Raw genomic sequence first — 18,700 nt, forward strand, 5'->3', positions numbered from 1 at the left:
AGTATTTGAGGTATACGGACAAGTATTGTACTTCAGAAAAGTATTCTACAAATGTAAAGAATTTTTTATCTTTACATTTGTGCAGAATAAACTGAAGGTTGAATTGCACAGAAGGCACTGAAGGAAAAAATATACTGGTGGCAGCTCAGTCAGCACAAGGCCTGCTGTGTGTCCTCAGGCGTGACTTCTGTGTGCTGCTTTAATGTAACTAAACTGAACTTGTAACATATAACAATAGAAGAGAGAAGCATGACATGCTCACAGTTTATTTACCCTTATGCAAGTCAGGTCTGTCTTGGAGTTTGAATGATTTGGTTTATGTTTCTTAACAATTAAAAATTTCCATGCAGAGAAATCTCCAGTGGTCTTCAGGCAGCATCTAAAGATTTCAGCTGGGTGCTCAAAGCTTCACCAGCAGTGTTGTTGAAGGAGGAATGTAACACTGAATGTTCTGCTTCGAGCAGATCTTCTCAGCTGCCTTAGAAATTTAAACCAGTGACCTCACAGTCACAAGCTTTCTCATCCCTCCTTGAGGCACAGGCTAAATTAAAATATCAATGGATCAATTATTATACTGGGTCTGTGTTTGGGTGAGTGCCGACTCACATGCTGTGTTTTCCGCCTAAAAAGTCTTGATCTCCTGTTTTTGAAAGATTGCATCTGTGATTTAAACTAATAAAGTACTAGATTGAATACACCCATGTACAGATGAAATATTGGGGCCTGGGCACCAACATGAACACCCAGCTCTCCCACAGTGAAGAGTCACTGAAATGAAAACACATACAAAATTACAGAAGAAGACAAAAAGTGATGACAGAATGTTTTGCATGTTTTTGCAGATGTTTCATACTTCTTTAGTATTTGTATATTTTGCATGGGTTGTGTGGTCTTGTATACTGAGTTGGTCTTTTTGCAGCCATATCTAGTGTAGTTGTGCCTTTATTGTAAGTTTGTGCCATATTTCTGTAGTTTTGCTTCATTTGGAGTCATTTTGCATCTCCTCTGTATCTTTTTTTGCTGTTATTTTTGTCATTTTTAGTGGCCAATTTGTTGCTGCTTTTGGTTGTTTTGCCCTTTAATGTAATAAAGCAATAGTTTGTCTCTTATTGTTGGAGTTATTTGTGTGTTTTTTCACATTACAGTGGCCATTTTGTTTCTGTTTGTGATTGCTTTAGGTGTGTACCAATTTGTGTGTGTGTGTTTTCTTTTTTTTTGTTGTTGTCATTTTTAAGTAATCATCTCTTTATTTTTTGTCTTTTTTATTTATTTGAATGTTGTTGTTTTTTTGGGTGGGGTGTAGTGTGTCTCAGAGTTGAAGGTCAGCTAACCCTTTGTGCCCCTTATCCACCAAAGAATATCTAGATTGTTTTCTGAAGCGTTGTTTTATTCGTTAGCGAGCTACTTACACTGACACGTTTAAAGTATAAATGTGAACTCATATTTACAGCCCTGTTTCAGACACGTACACACTGCAGTACAAATCGTGTATGCCTGTCAGTGTGAGTGTGTTGGAAGATCCAAGCACACACGTACAGACGCTGCTATACACACACTCCAGTGGGAGGAGCCAAACCTCTCGCAGCTCCGAGTTTGTCAGTTTCCTAAATATAGCGGACAGGATCTGTCCGTGTCTTTCAGCCGGAGACACTTTGATAAAAAGCCCGTATTTACAGAAGCACCGGGAGGCCAGCGGGGGTAAGTGGAGCAAACATGTGTCTTTGTATGTGAAAGTGTGCTGACTGTGTTCTGTGCTTTGGAGACTGAAAGGGAGGGGAACCACGACCCTTCTTGAAGTGCTGCGATCTTCTTTCAGTGTTTGAATTTCTTCCAAAACTGCCTTAAATGTTGCTTCTGCACTGCTTCATCTCTGTCTAGGCTATATTTGGTAACGGTTCGTGCTTGTTGTGATCTCATGCCTGCGTGTCGCTTACTGTGAATACTGTACGCGGAGGCTACTGTACATGTTGTGATAAGTGGTCTGAGTGAGAGCTGCATAAAACTTTGATTGGATTGGACTATCTTTGACAAAGCGTTGCCTTTTCTGCGTATCTCGCTTCGAATATCGCAAAACCTGAGGTGTCCTGAACAACGTGTGTTATTTCCTACAGGTACACAACACCCAAAACTATAACCATAAATTAGCCTTTACAATGGTTCAGCAAAGCAGTCATGTTGGAAGTCCCCATCAGTGTACATGATCACTGATCGAATAGGAGTGAATTATACAAGTTTAAATAGTTTTAAGCCAAACTATCCAGTAGTCTAAAGCAAAAAAAAAGAAGAAGAAGAAAGAAGAAGAAGTCCAAACCATAATTTGTTTAAAAACTAGTTGAAGCAGTGGCATGATTGAAGAGTTATTACAACTCATCACAAAATATCTGCTGGAAGATTTCAAAGTACACCCTGCTGGAGATCCTGTGACGACCAGTACACATAGCTGGGGAACAACAATCAAAAATCATAGATGTATGTCAATAAAATAGAAAATTTAACATTAAGTTTTTCAAAAAGGTTTTCGACTCTCTGAACCTGACACATTACGCTTAAGTATTTTACCTAAAGGGGAAATGCTGCTTTAATCCTTATTTTACTGCACATGCTCATGTTGACCCTTCTCATATTGCCAGATTTGAGAAGTTGTCGCTTTCAGTCAAAACCGAAAAATTACGTTGCTTAGTAGGTTTATTAATAATATATCTGTTATTACAACCCTAGTGCTAGAACACCTCCGTCTTACTTCATTCATTCCAAGAGTAACTCATCAGAGCTGAAAAAAAGAAGAAGTGTGGCAATCATTTCAACTAGAGATATGTCATGTAGGAAATAAAGCAACAATGTGAAATAATGGCTAAGAATTCAGTGAAACGGATCATAATTTTGAAAAATAAAATAAACTAATGCATTTGTGTTGTCATGTGAGACTGTAGCCTGTCAGATTTTAGATGTTAGTCTGATCTTAGCGGGGTTAAAATATTTAAAAAGCTCTCTCTCTCTCTCTCTCTCTCTCTAATTGGAAACAAACAATATAATGAAACCAGTAAAAGTCATGAAATAAACAGTTATGACATAATACAGAACTGTTTTTGTTCGTTTGTTTGCAGTACCGACATTATCCACTAGGAGGAATTTATTAGCAAGGCAGTAATTTCCTGTCCTCTTCCTCTCACCCCAACCAGTTGCAGTAGATAGCCGACCCCCCCCCCCCCCCCGAGCCTGGTTCTGCATGAGGTTTCTTCCTGTTAAAAAGTTTTTCCTTCCCACTGTCACTAAAGCATTTAAAAGCACTCAAAGCTCAAAGGGGGTCATATGATTGTTGGTGTTTTCTTTGTTTTCTTTGTATTATTGTAGGGTCTTTCCCTTACAATATAAAGTGCCTTGGGACAACTGTTGTTGTGATTTGGCACTATATAAGTTAATCGAATTAATACATACTTTACTTACTTTTCATTTTTATATGTATTTTCATATATTTTAAATAAACCTCTTTTTTAAAAATTATTTTTACTGTAGGCATCACACATTTGCACAAAAGCAAAGTCAATCTTCTTCGGTTTTTAGAAAACAGTCTGCTATTTAGAAAGCAGCATGTCACTTAAATCAGTCTCTCCAAGAAGACAGAGAATGACAGAGTTCAGTCTTCAGTTGTGTGATTTCTATTAAACAGGCTGTGGTTATTTTATTGGTGTCTGTTACTTAATAAAACAGTTAGCTCATCAAATCAGTGCTTATCGCTGAGATAAGGGATAAGTACTGACTAACTCATAAAGTTTAAAAACATTGTTTCCCTCACTTTGTTGTAAAGTTGTATTTAAAGGATATATGAAGATTATTTAATTTGCTAACCTAAACTTGAAGTGTGGTGTGTTTTTAGTTCAATACTACTTGGTAAAAGAATGATTTTGTTAAGGGTGGTGTCACTGATGCTGGGTTAATCATTTCTTTGATAGTCTAACTGTGGCACTATAAGGAGCACTGTGGAGTGTGTCAGCATTTAATTGCTAAACTCGTAATACAGCACTTTTCCTTTGATAAACATGAGAAGGGAAAAACAGCGACATAATATAATGTCTGTGGGAAACACCTAAAAACTTTTTAAATGTGTTGGCTCATAAGAAAGACCAATCCACATTTTTTACACATTGATTGTTAATAGACAGAAGTTATTGGCTCTGTAGTTCAGGCATTCATGCTTGTCCCTGCTGCCTCATTCCTGCTCTTTGTTTTCATATTTCATTAGCAGGGCGAGCAGCATGTACCATCAGCTTCAATTATCCTCCCTGTCAGCGGACCGGCAGGGCCTGTCTGCTGGCTTTAGTGATTACAGGCTTCAGGGGACAGGTAATCAGGTCATGGTTACACTGTCACCCTGTCAGACTGCTGAGACCACGGGGAGCAAATGGGATGAAAGAACTCTACCATCTTCAGTCAGTTAAGGCTAGATATTGATAGTGTATATAACCCGAATACTGTCTGGCATCATTTTGGTGCAGTATCACATAGTGTATATATTTTCTTTCCATTAAACATGGTTGAAACTCTGATGGCATCTCCCTGGTCAAAACTAGTCATGTTAGAATACCAAAAAAATAAAAGACCATAAGCGAACAAATGTCAGTGTTGTATCCATGTAGCATAGACGTTGAGTCAGACAATTTCTTTAAAAAGTGAGAAAGATAGATTAGATGACTGCAAAGAAGGGACCCAAAATCCTTTTCCCATGATGACTAGAGAACATGAAAAGATCTCTACCTGATGGTTCTTCAGCATTGAAATGTTTTTTGGGTTCTTCTAAGAGTTTCGTTCAGTTTTCCGCAAAGAGCTTTCAAGGCATACTGTACAGGACTTGCTAAACACCAGATGGAAGCTGGTGATCATATCATAGCTGAAAAAAATCTTAGAGACCAAAAAATGTGGTGTCCCTCAGTTTCTTGACTCCAAGTTACCCTTAATGTTTAACATCAGCCACATGAGTTTAAAGTTGCTCCCTGTTTTTTTTTGCACAGGTTCAAGTTATCTGAATGGCTTAATAGCTGTTATCCAGGGTTTAAAGTAAAGCAGTGTATTGGGACTTGATGGGAAGTAGTGCATTCTTAAAAACACATCATATGTTATGATGGGTTTCACACGGGAATGTTCTCATCACCCAGTTGCATTGCATAGTGGTTTCATGCACATCCTGATCTGATTATTTTAAATCTGATTAAAATACATGTTGCTAGTGCTTATGTTTAAAAGAATATACTGTAATATCCCTTGATACTTATGTCAGCCCATTTGGAGAACATGGACCCTGCCTTTCATCATTGTTTAACTTAAAATTTGCTTTAATGCAGCCCACAGTGCTGCTTCTAAAACCCATTAAACAGACTATGAACATGTGGATATCCTAGCAGAAATGATAGACATTATTACTGTGTCTGCCAAAATAAAATGGGAACCCACCCCCCCAAAATATCTAAGTGTTTTATAAAGAATGATGCAAGGGTTGGTGCTGAAGATGTTACTAGGGTGTGTCCAGTACATGCAGAAGAAATTCAGCACCATTGTATTTTCTTGATTTATACCAATGCTTCTATAAATTTACACCTAATACAAAAGACTGTTCAAGCCTAACAGTCATTTATTTACTTAGATATTATTCAATATGTGCATACAGCCTGTGTGACACTTGCAGGGCACAGTCCCAGATTTTGCTGATTTTACATTCATCATTGAGCTACCCAGGGTAAGTATGTAACCAATGATAAAAATATAAAACATAATTTCCCAGAAAATAAATTAATTTATCTGACAATGTGTGTTTTCAAATATTTGGAGGGGAGAGCTTTTAAATACAGTTATATGTAAGCTCAACCTGTAAGCTACATCTAAAGGCATGCAGCTGTCATCACTGGTACTCCAGCTTCAAGTACTTTTTAGCTACAGTACCACGATGCTGCTTGACTCAGCTGTCATGATGGTATTTGCTAGCCTTGCATTGCTATACAAATGTAATTAGTTTATAACATGTGATTTCTAAGACACATTATCACTTGGCACAGACCAAAGCACCTCTGGAAACAATTGGACGATTACAACCAATCAGAGCAAAAAAAATGGGATGTATTGCTAATGGATGGAAAAATGTCATTTTCATCAAACCCGCCCCTTGTTGGATTAACAATTGTCTCAATGCCAACCAGGCTTGGAACAGTGACTTTTCACATTCATATTATTCCCAGGCTAGGTCTTGGCCATTCATGCACATTGTCTAGTATTCAGTGTGACTCACCACAGACCAGGGTTGGGGAACTCCGGTGTCCTGCAGATTTGCAGATTTTAGTTGTGTCCTTGATCCAACACAGCTGATTTAAATGGCTGAATTACCTCCTTGACATGTCTTGAAGTTCTCCAGAGGTTTGTTAATGAACTAATAATTTGATTCAGGTGTGTTGACCAAGGGTGATATCTAAAACCTGCAGGACACCGGCCCTTGAGGCCTGGAGTTTCCCACCCCTGCCCTAGACCATGCTGTGTTTATTTTATTTTATTTTTTTTGGTGTAAATCTTTCTCAGTTGAAGGTAAACTTTAAATTTCATTTTAAAACTATCGACCTTTACTATTCTATCAGATTAAAACACCAAAGAATTGAAGAATTATAAATCAGTTTTGCAACAGGAAGCATACAAAACCAATATTGGTTGTATAACACGTTGGGTAAATCATTTAATAGTATAATGTTAAACAAACCTGTGATTTCTCATGAGAAGTGAGGAAATATCCTTTTTTGACATTTTGATGTAAATGAAGATGTGGATATAAAACCTGTTAGCAATAACATGACAATCTTTAATCTTGTATCCACTCTGTCAGTTAGGTTTCTTTGTGTGGCTGCACCGAGTCCATGTGTTCCCAAGTGGTATTTCCTTCCCCTCCTAGTTTCTCTAATGATAGAATATTTGGGGCCTTGTGGTAAACAGAAATAGCAACACTTCTGAGGGACAGGCTTCTCTTTTTGCACCACATGCTGAAGAAATAGAGGCTGCACTGTATGCATTTGTATGTGTGTGTGTGTGTGTGTGTGTGTGTGTGTGTTTTATTGAAAAGCTATTTTAAGTTATCCGTGACTGACTGATTTGAGTTTTTCTTTCCTAGTCAATTAGATGACTTGCTTTAGTGAATCCAAGCTAAATCACGTAGCTTTAATGTGGATAAATGCGTTGAACCTGATGAGCTTGATGACGACTCCCTAAACGTTATGCATTTTGTATCACGCAAAGAAGAAAAGATGAAAGCTCTAGTTGATAATTCTTGCCGTAGAAGCATTCAGCAGATTGACTTCATAACTCTCAGAGAGTTATGACCCATTTCAGCAAAAAAACCAGTCTAAATGAGAGAAGTGCTCTCAAGATTTCCTCTCCAGAACAAACTGACTGGACTGCATTTACAAAGCACTCGTCTAGCTTTAATAAGCACTTTACACTACAAACCAAGCTCGCCCATTTGCACAATGCTTTCTATACTACACATTTAGCATTTTTTCCTATTATATTCACACACTGTCACATTGGGGTTAGTTTTAAGGTTCAGTATCTTGCAAAACGACACTTGAGCATGCAGACATTCATTCAGAAAAAAAATGTAAATAATGGTTTCATAAATTAATTGATATGTGTAGTTATTTAGATTTAGCACACCGGTAATAGCCAATAACTGAACAGTCACTATCAGCAGTTTTACCAAGAGGTGCATCACTATTATTGGAGGCACCATACACAAAGTAAAGGCAGTGCCACATTGCAGCACTTCAGCTCCTGTCATCCAATCAATATACTTTGAGCTTCAATGCACCATCTATTGACCTCTCCACATCTTCGTTTACTAGTCTGCTAACATCTTATTTCATTGTAGAGCTCTGAAGTTCATGAATTGAATACTTATTGTAACAAAAAAGTGACACAAACCTAACCTTTCTAAATCTTTTGACTGTGCCACCTTCTCTGTATCCATTCCTTCTCCTTTCACTTGCCATACCAAACACTTCTAGTTTCTATCTGACACTTTAGACTTAAATCAAAGAATTCACTCTGGCCACTCTTGTAGTGTCGTGTAAGGATGATGACAAAAAAACTAAAAAATATTCTTTGTCTTTGACTGTTTGAAACGCCAATTGAGAAACATTTTGTTGATCCACCCATCCACCCTCCACACTGCCGTATGACCTGGCTTCCTAAGTTTGCTCCTGTCATAATTACTTTGGCCATCAGAGGGCTGTGTCACATGTTTTGAGGTTAGTGATGCTGTTGTTCATTTGAGCAACTGAAAGGCAAGGCAAGGCAAGTTTATTTGTATAGCACAATTCAACAACAAGGTGATTCAAAGTGCTTTACAGAGACATTAGAAACAAGAACAAATAAAAAGCATGATTTAAAATTGATTAACACAATGAACTGACAGAAAGGTTCTGTCAGTTCATTTGCTTGTATTGCAGTGACTGATGATTATGAAGATGTATTTGGGCGTTGAGGGTTTGAAATGGTGATATTAGTTAATTAAAATGAACTACAGTGAGCCTGGCTTGTGACAGGTGAGCACATTAAAATACTTATTTGATTATGTATCTCTGCTTGTCCTGATTCAAATTACTTTCCGGCAGCGCTGAAGGGTCAAGGGAAATATCAAATGTGTTTTAGGCGTATTTATATATGGAGGTAATATTGAAATCATGTTTATTGTGTTGAGCAATACTTTCTAGCAGTGAAGGCTTTGAGTGATCTCGTCTCTCTTCAACTCTACCCTACTCCACTCTTCTCTGCTTTCCTCTTGCTGTGGCTTTTGGAAAAGCTCCTAATCTGTTGGACTTGAGAACTCTTCCTGCGGGGTCACCCCAGTAATCGGGTTTGAGCCAACTCTTCCTAGCCAGCCAAACCTCTGGCTGCCTGCCGTCTGACCACAGGCCCACACACCCGCACGTTTGATGCTAAATATGCTGCAGAGGAGCTAAGAAATTACGCTCAATAAATATAGAAATCAAATAAAACAATTTCCAAATATTAGCCTTGCAATTTACTTTCCTGCAATCATATAAGTCTGCCTTTGTCGCTCACAGTAAATAGATTTCCCGCGGAGCTGCCAGGTTAAACAGTAATGTTGAATCAATAGCAGCATGGCTTGGCTTAATTAAACTCACTGTTGATTTGTAGGGATGAGAGCCAGACCAGAGAGTGGTTTGGGTCTGCTCAGTGTCCTGACACTGTTCTTAATGGTGCCAACACTTGATTAATACTGGCTGTACATGAAGACACTGTCACTCCATGCTGAGTTGAAGACTAGGTTATACCAGCAGCTTCCACACTGTTCAAGAGAATTCTTTATTGCGAGTGTCTGGCTTTTAGAGTTTTCTGCTAATATGTGTAGGATTGTTTTTTCCATCCTGTGCTATAGTATGTCAAGCAGTCGTGCTGTGCATTTGTACTGTGGCCTTAAAAAACAGGGGATAAGTGACTGAAGCTTCTCTTGTGTTGCTCTTTTTACATTTAGATATCAACCTAACTTTACATTAGCATCATCCACGCCAGGGTTTTGCAAAGTAGCTGTTGGTATAGTAGTGGACTGAACCATTACTGCTGTTGCTGCTTTGCACTAAAAGTTTTCCTCTGGTGAACTTGCATGAGTTTTTTGTGAAGTAATAAAGAAGGCATGGTGTGTTTGTTATGCAGTTAGCAAATCTGTTCAGATAAACTGCTTTACCATCTTTCTTGGGGTGTTAGCAAGGACAGCTTCATCTCACAGCTGTTCTTAGCATGGCTTGGTCTGACTAACAGGGAGTTTATGTTTTTTGTTTTCATTGCATGGCTGTGCAAAAAGACAGTGAGCTCTCAACTGCTTGTATGGCACGCTTTTAGCTTGTTGTGCACCTCCCAGTATTTCTAACCCACTGCGTGCAGTGTAGCCAGAGTGTTCAGGCATGAGGTACAAGTGACAAGTCACTGTTAGTTTTATTAGCCCGACTTACTATCTTTTTTTTAAAGGAAATAAATGTTTTGTATTATATGTGATATCATTTGGCCGGTTAGGCAGTTAGCTGTGATTGGTTGTTGTGGTTCTTTTCATTACTCGGCTTGGGTCATGCACTTCACTTATACTGTGTTCAGTTATTTATTTATTTTTTAGTAGGCTTAGGCAAGTAGCTATTCAAAATGTAGGAAACAAAAAGAAGAAACTAGTTTGTTGATAACATTGCTTGAAGAACTGAAGCTGGTATTAAGAGAAGCCAGGATCATGGATTTGAGCAATTATTTCTCATAATCACAGTAAACCTAGAGGCTGATTATAAGTAATGTTAGCATAGGCACCCATATGGTCTGAGGGTGAATCAGCTGCTTAAAAATTCTAAAACACACAAAGATGCCATGAAGAAAAAGTGGTTTACTATTGTTTTATCATCCAGAATATTGAGTTGACACGTAATTAGATGTCTATAATTAGAAAGACTGATTAAAATAGGCAAAGTGCCTTCATTCAAACACTGCAAAACTGTAGGTTTGGAAATCAGGCCAGTTACAACATGTGTTGAAATACTAGCCAGTTTTCAGCATCTGCATAAACTTATAAACTCATCCTGCAGCTCTACACCGTCCATCTGTTTGCACAGCGTTTTCTGAGCACTTATTTTCTTGTGTTCAAAGCACCCACGTCTTATCTTTCCATTCAACAGGAGACAGTTTTTCAGTGTACAGCTTTTTTTAGTCTGACTTTGTTTTATTATTTACACTCACTAATCTAATGATCTGAAAAGCTTTAGAGACTCACCTTTTTATAGTTTTCTATTACCTCTATGTGGCACTTTTGCAAGATCGATACAAATTCAGTTTGTGTGGAGGCATTCTACTCGTCCAGTACATATGCTAACCTAAAAAAAGAGCTCACTGTTTAACCAGTATTTTCAAAGAGCCAGAAATGCTAATGGTGAAATATATGTGTGTATATGTAAGCAGGGGTTTTGGGTAGGGGATAGGAGATTGCCTAAAGGAACCTCAAGATGGAGGCCTCAGATCTTCTTACCATTACTTCACAAGATAAAAAGGAAGTTATTACTTTGCTGAAAGCGCAGAATTTCAATGAGAGCAGGAACAAACAAAATGTTAAAGAATTCATTATAATATCATTTAATAGATCAAAAGATTGGGCTGAGGCTACAGATATTTCTCATTTTTGGAGCTATGTGGCTCGGCAAACTCACATGCACTAATTCATGGTGTGATGTTCGCAAACTTTCCAAATGCGTCCCTTTCGGGAACTTTAGACTCATGTTCAATTCCCACAGCCCACGCCAGAGCCCAAAAGTGACTAGTCGATAAGTGCATGAACAAGACACTCGGATAGGCTACCTCTCAGTCATGACTGAGTGAGAAACTCATGCAGTCACATAACTTGTTGGTGATGACTTTTTAGAGTGGAAACTGATCAGTCAAACTACAATTGATGCAACTTCTATGTTGGTTGCCTGACTGCTAATAGTTGCGTGTCAGTTTAACCTTAAAAACTGTGAAATCGTGGATCACTTATTTGGCATACTTTAAGGCACGATCCCATCACCCCTCTCTCCAGCTTTACTGTACAAAATCAGCGGCTATTGCTTTTCAAAAAGTTATAAGCAAAAATTGCCTTTCTCAGATCAACTCATAAATGAAGCTGTAACAGCTAACTTTGGTGGTCTTCTTGTTTTACTTCTACTCAAAAGTGTGCTGAATGTTGCTGTTTTGTATTGGCCTGAAAAAAGGGACCAATAAATCCACATTAAACACTAAGCACTTATATGGTTGTAAGGCTTGCAAAACTCTCTCATAAAGTCAGTTGCATCACTTCAGTTTATACATCAGTAACTGAATGAGAGTCTGTTCTTTTGGCCAAATGGTTAGTACTGATTGAGCGAAGACTAGAGTTTCTAGTCCTTCTTTTTCTATATTCATTTCTGCAGAGAAATGTAATTTTTATTTTCGTCAGCTCTCCATAACCCACAAGCATTTGTAGATTTGTGTCTCTGTGAGACGTTTTTGAGGCAAATACTAAATGAGCTTCAAAGTTGTAGCAGTAGTGTTTCCATATAGAAAATATGATTGGGGATTCTTGGCACTGAACTGTGTGGGAGCAGCTCAGATTGTAATTTGTAAATGTTATTGGCTCAGCAGACCTTCAGCCTGTTTTTCTTGTTAGAAATTTTACACTGTACGATTACAATTTGGAAACTCAAGCAGACACATAACCAACATAATGACCCTTAAACACAGCCCAGGCTCATCTCACCTCGCAACCTCAGCTGACAGCCTTTTAAGAAAACATGAAACTGGCAGACAGAAAAAAAGAACATATTTTGTCAGGATTCAAACTTAATTTGGAGTGCAATTAACATTTTTTTGTTTTCTTTTTAATGAAAGGAACAGAGGGTATGGAAGTGTGGCCGTATTTTACAAGGCAGCTTGTGTTTCAATCTTTGTTGCAGGCATGACATCAGTGTCTCTGTGTTGAGACAGGAAAATCTTAGCCCACTGCCACTGCCATAAAAGCAACACAATAATGAAATGACATCACAGTGTGCCAGTAATTAAACGAGCAGACTGCTGTCTTGGAGTTTTTACAAGGCTGGGAGATTGAGAGTAACATTGTGGCGCGTAGGAGAATGGGGTGTCAGTAAATGAAGCCTCCAAGCTACGGGCTTTTTTAATGTATAATTCACAAAAGTATTATTACATTTTTATTGCATTATTCTTATGGTTTGATACACACACTGACATGGCCTTTTATGTATTCTTGCCTCCTTAAAGAGAATCATACTTAACAGAATAACACAGCTTCTTCACATGCTAACTGGGGAGTCTGGTGGTACGGCAGATGACAGTTTAAGCCAACTAATCTGCCTGGCCTTCAGCCTAGCTCAAATGGCCATGCTGCTGGTGCATGGAGATCAGTTTAATTATTACATTTCAAGAAAAAACCCATTAGCTTCGTGACCTGCAAAACAGCATAGGCCAGAGTCGATACTCTGGCTGCTTGATACCAGAGGCTAGCTTGTATCAAGCTGTGGGTGATGAATTAATCACAGAGCATGTTCCTGTCATGCCTGGCAACAGACTACAGCATCATTTGGTTTCCTTTCTCCTGACTCACTATAAAAGACGTGTTCCTGTCTCACTAAGCCACAGGAGAGAAGCTAAAGTGGAACATTCAGAGGACTTTGACTCTACTGAATGTCAGGTTTTGTCATTGGCCACGTTTACAAGGAATCTCATTTGCAGCTGTTGTTGCTGGTAGTAATATGCAAATTATCATTCTTATTCAAAAACTGTGCATTGTGCCAGAGCATGATTTGCATAACAAAATGTTAATTCAGTCTCATGATATTTTAACATAAATTGACATTCACTTTCTTTACATCAAAGAAGTATGTGCACATCTGGGCTTGTGTGGATAGTGGTAATATAGACGGGGAACTGTTAAACACTTCAGCTAGTAAATAAGCCCGATCTAAGTCCTGCACCCTCAGGGACCAGGTCCACCATATAGAATGTTTATGATGCATTTGTTCCCCTAGAACCTTTATAAAAAACTTCATTTATTAGAACTTCAAAGAATGTCCAGGCTTGCTGGGGAAAGAGAATCTTCTGCCTTATTTTGCCTTGAGCAAAAGATCCTCTCTTCTCTTGCTGGTGGATACCATGCAAATAAGCTGCTAGAAGGAAGAAGGACGACACTGAGCAAAATGCGAAGTAGGAGAGAGCAAGGAGACAAGCAAAGCTGCAGGGAAGGTAAAGATACGAATAAAGCAATCTCTGTCATCAGTTCTTAACACTTTAGCAAACAGTAATGAAAGAGAAACTCTTTCATCTATTAGCAAATCACCACAGATCTCACCATGGTTGTTTCTGCACTGACTACTAGGATCAGCTCCATAATCTACTGGAACAAAATGATATTCGGAGACAGTGATTTCTTTATTCGGCTGGCAGCAGAAGATTGGGGGGGCTATCAAGTGGTGCCTGCTGCGTAGTAACAGCTTGAAACCTTATTGATTTAATGTTGGAGTGACTGAAGCAGAGGTCACTGTGGGGTCAACACAATTAGAGTTGGACCCATGCTCTTTAATGAGGAGAAGTGATGAAAGGGTTCCCAATTACTCTGCCAGTTTGTACTGAAAACAACCTGTTAAGAAAGAGCATGATTAACCTTCCACAGCTCTAACTTCTGCTCATTCTTTACATGAGGAGCTGGTGAAGGGGACATTAATTAGTGCTCATAATGTTAGAACTACTGTGTAGAACTTTCTATTTTTACAAAGCCCCTTTAGTAAGACATATTGAGGTCAACAGTCCAGTGTTAGATGGGGCCCATCATGTTTATGTCAAAGGTAAATACTGAAAGAGGAAATGCATGGTACTATGTGCACTCTATTACAATTTTTAAATATGTACAATTGCATACACTTTGAGCAACATTTATTTGACACATAGTTGTGGTATGAACTATACTGTGCAAAAAAATCTTGTGTAGCAAAGGTTGCTATCGATTGAAGAAAAAGGCATCATCTTTTTTTGCCTTCCGCTCAAAAACAGTCTTGCTGACCAACTACACAAAAGTTCAACTTTGTCAGCTTCTTTATTCTGAGAGAGAGAGAGTCAGTGTTTCAGGAAAAAAGCTGCACATCTGTTGTGGATTTTAATCTTTTTCTTTTTGCAGTGCAGTAAACGCAGAAGTGCATTCCATCACGGATACAGTGTTTTTTTCACTGCATGAAAACTAGACTTTATGATCTTCCTGACGGCTGACATCGATCACCTCTACTGATGTCTAAGAACACTAGGCGATTTTGTTCCTCAGAGACTCTTATTGGCATTGAATGGACCAGGTGTTGCTATTGTCAAAGATGCATTATATTATATTATATATTACATCTATGAAGCAATAGGCAGTATATTAACTTATAGCCTTTACGTTAGCTGTGCCTATAGAACATTTGGAAACAGAGGGAACGGCTATCATGTCTCTCCCCAAACAATCAGCTTACCAGCAGCTAAGTAACTAATTTGATCTTGTTCGGCTAATCTGTACAACACCCCCAACACCCCTGCAAAAATGCCACGTGGTTCCATGTGGGTGTAGCTGTGTTGAAAGTCCTTGAAAACAAATTCTTACCAAAAATTGTCGTCAATTTTATATTTCATTTTGACCAAAGGCTTGCTTTTTGCCTTATTGGCTCATAGACATCACAATAATTGTTTTAATGTGATTATGATATGTGACAGTGTGATATGTATTTTTCAAAATTAATGTTAACTATTTTCACACATGAATTGCAACCGTGAACTTCTTGAGAAATTATCTAACAAAGGTGCATGTGAGAACACAAGTTGGACATTGAATGCCCTTTAACATGCCATCTCTCTCCATGTGGTGTTGACTGATGTGAGAACATGGCAAGTAAATTCAAATGGAATAAGTGGAATGTTTCCTTTTTCCACTATCTAGACAGCGCTTTCTTCTAAACCACAATGAGTAATTTAAATAGAAAAACCAGGGGAGTGAAGTTTTTACCCTTGTGTAACAGATATGGAAGAAGGAAATTATAGGGTTTAATTTTCCTGACACTGGCCCTTCGGAACAGTGGAAACCAGCTCCAACCACTAGTATGGATCACGCGCTTTGCCCTTAGAAATTTGTTTGGTGTTTGTTTGTGTGTATATATTTTTTAAATTCAGAGACAGACTGATAAATAACTTTATTGTTGATAAATAACTTATAATAAAGTTTAGCATAAAATAATTTGATCTATTTGACCTTTTGGCCTGACTTCTGGCTTTGGATGTAGCAATAAATTTGTGCTCAATGGAATAAGAAAATGTTAATGGTGGTTTGTGTGTTTGTAGTGTTTTGAAGGGTGGTTTACTCAAAGCTCCTTCCTTGCCAGACAGACTGATCATAAAACAGGAAGTACTGTAGTTGACAGAGCTAACAGGAAGCTGGCAGCTTGCAGGGGTTTTACTTCACTCTAGTTTAGTTATGTCCAGCCTTTTTGTCATCACTGTGGTAGTAAATAAATTTTTCATACTTTTAAATATAGACTTAGTTGAAGTTTTGAGACGCACACAAATAAATGCTAGTAATAGTTCCAAATCATTTTTAAATGACTGATGAATATTAGATGACTTAACCTGCATTTAATCTTGGAACATTTCAATGGCCATGAGTTTGAAACACTGTTGCTGATGAACTACGTGGGTGACACAATGTTTCAAACTCCCACACTACACTTCACTATTCATAAGAATTGCTCAGTAGAGTCATGGGTCATGATGTTTCACTGTCAGAAAATGTAGCTTTAAGTGAGCTTAAATTTAAGTGAGCTCTTCATAGTGGATATAGGTTATTGCTTAGTATATTTATAAATTGTATACAACCGGGAAGTATTTTAAAGGAACAGTTTAACATTTTGGGGTATATACTTTACTTTCTTACTAAGATTAATGATATCATTGTCATGTTTATGCAGCAGCTAAACAGCCAGCCGTATGGTGGCCATGTTCATGGATAGAACTTGGCCAGTGCTCTGCATATGACTTATTTAGCCATTTGCAAATATAAAGCAGTGGTAGTAGTGATTGCAAGCTTTACAGTTTAACCGATGTTTATGTGCTCTGCCACAAGTTAACTGCATTGCCGTCAACTCAGTAATGTGTCAGACACAGAGAGAGGGACTAGTGCATTGTTCCAAAGATCTTAACAACAACACTACAATGCCAGGTGTCCACAGCACTACATTTGCTTACAATACATGATAAGAATCTCTGTCACAGCAGTTTCAGTGTTTGTGCAAAACTCTTCATCCTAGCTTAGTGCCTTAGGATGGCACTACTCAGCAATTCCGCTTTAAAGACTTCTTGAAACATCTAAACAAAATCAGCCATAAATAAATAAAAAACAGTCAGAGATGTGCTCTTCTGCTGGGCTCTGCCAAACCTAAGCAGCCCATATATTCATGCACCATAGTGTTCAGTCACCCAGCACTAGCTTGGTGCTGGTTATTAACAACTCCAAAAATAAGTACTGCTACAGCTACATTCGCCCACACTAACATTCACTAAGCAACATCATTTGTTTGAATCATAAAAATAACAACTTGCATTTTTTTAAAACTTGATTCAAATTTAAACTGACAAACAAAAGCACAGAGAATAATTATTAAAGGTAAAACTTTCTTTGGCGTTCCTTTTTATTTTACAGACCACAGTTTTGTCTTTGGCTGAGCTCAATATTCTTTACTTCTGCTTTACGTCCATGTGATTATTCAAAGATTTTGTCACTTTGTCTAACAACTTAGAACTATGTGAAGTTTTAGCAAATGTATTTGGCTGTCAGCTATTTTTTTTGCAAAGAGGTTACAATGTGTGTACTCCCCATTCATATGTACTCTTGTGTGGCACTCACCATACTTTATCTGTAAAACAATGTTAGGTGGAAGCTCTTTGACTCTTATTTACCAAATCAACAAGAAGTGAGATTCTGCCATTGAAGAGACATACGAGATAAATTAAAATCCAGCGCAATCCAACCTTGGAAAAGTGTGTTTCACACCCTGACAAAGCATTGTCACGCTTCCGAATATCCACAGGAATTGGATTTCATGGGCGAGATAAGGCGGAGGGTTTTTGACTGTGAGGTTCACTCTAGGGTTTAGCGCTCCCTGTTTAAGGATGTATCAAGAGGAGAGCATCTTCTAACGTTAGAGAGGTGCTGAAAGGGTCAGAGCAAGTTTAAATGATGAAATCAAATGTATTTTTTAAATTGATGTTTCCCCATTTTTTATGTTGGTGTTTATCCGTATAATTAACACTTTATTATGATCTGATATTTGTGTGTTACTTCACCACAAAAGGAGAAATTCCACAGCAATATCACATTTGTTACCAGTGTATGAAACACATCCTAAATTACTGTAATTTTCTTTTAGGCAAGGGAAGACAGGTTTATTTATAGAGACATGGCAGTGCTCAGTGCTTTACACAAACATCAAGAGCATTACATAAAAAAGCAAAGGAAATTACAAATATAAAATAAAACAAAATAAAATAACGAGAAACTGTCAACAGGATGCATACAGTGAGTTACCTATGACACAGACATACATCATCATTGCCATCATCACCACCACCATCGTCACCACCATCCCCACAATAGCCATCATCACATTCACTAGTGTACATACCCAAGAACGTATATTCAAAAGGAAAAAGAACATCTCTTCATCTTAATTCAAAGCAGTAGCGAATAAAACAGTTTTAAGATCAAACTTAAAACAAATTTAAAAATGTACTTAAAATTAAAAGAACTAAGATTTGGAGCAGACGTCAGGTTTTGTGGTAGTATGTTGCAGTCTGGTTGCAGATATTGGGAGCACAAATAGTAGATGCTGATGTTCTTGTTTAGTTTGAATTCTCAGAATGGAAAAAAGCAAACTGTTAAAGTGATCTGGTTACTCAATGTTTTAGAATAGATGGGACTTTTTGTTTGGGTGTAATAATATGACAGTACATGGATGATTTGTGTGTTTGTGAGTGCTGGTTGTCTGTTGGGTCATCTCTGTTTGTATTAATTTTCATATCAGCCAGACAGTTTCTGCCATAGTAACATTGATCAGGACAGCTTGTCTGGGAAACATGTGAATGA

The 18,700-nt window shown here is 38.0% G+C and overlaps 1 protein-coding gene across 1 annotated transcript in view; it reads left to right on the plus strand.

Moving 5' to 3' along the window:
• Nucleotides 1–1,583: 1,583 nt before the first annotated feature.
• Nucleotides 1,584–18,700, plus strand: part of LOC146718237 (myocyte-specific enhancer factor 2A-like) — a 46,453-nt gene continuing 29,336 nt past the window's right edge. The window contains exon 1 of the mRNA XM_085438772.1: nucleotides 1,584–1,698. The gene's annotated coding sequence lies outside the window, so the exon portion shown is untranslated. The remainder of the gene's footprint in view (nucleotides 1,699–18,700) is intronic.

The sequence above is a fragment of the Copadichromis virginalis genome, linkage group LG1, assembly GCF_057382275.1.
Source record: "Copadichromis virginalis isolate Kocher_CV1m ecotype Utaka linkage group LG1, C_Virginalis_male_GT1.1, whole genome shotgun sequence".
Lineage (NCBI taxonomy): Eukaryota > Metazoa > Chordata > Actinopteri > Cichliformes > Cichlidae > Copadichromis > Copadichromis virginalis.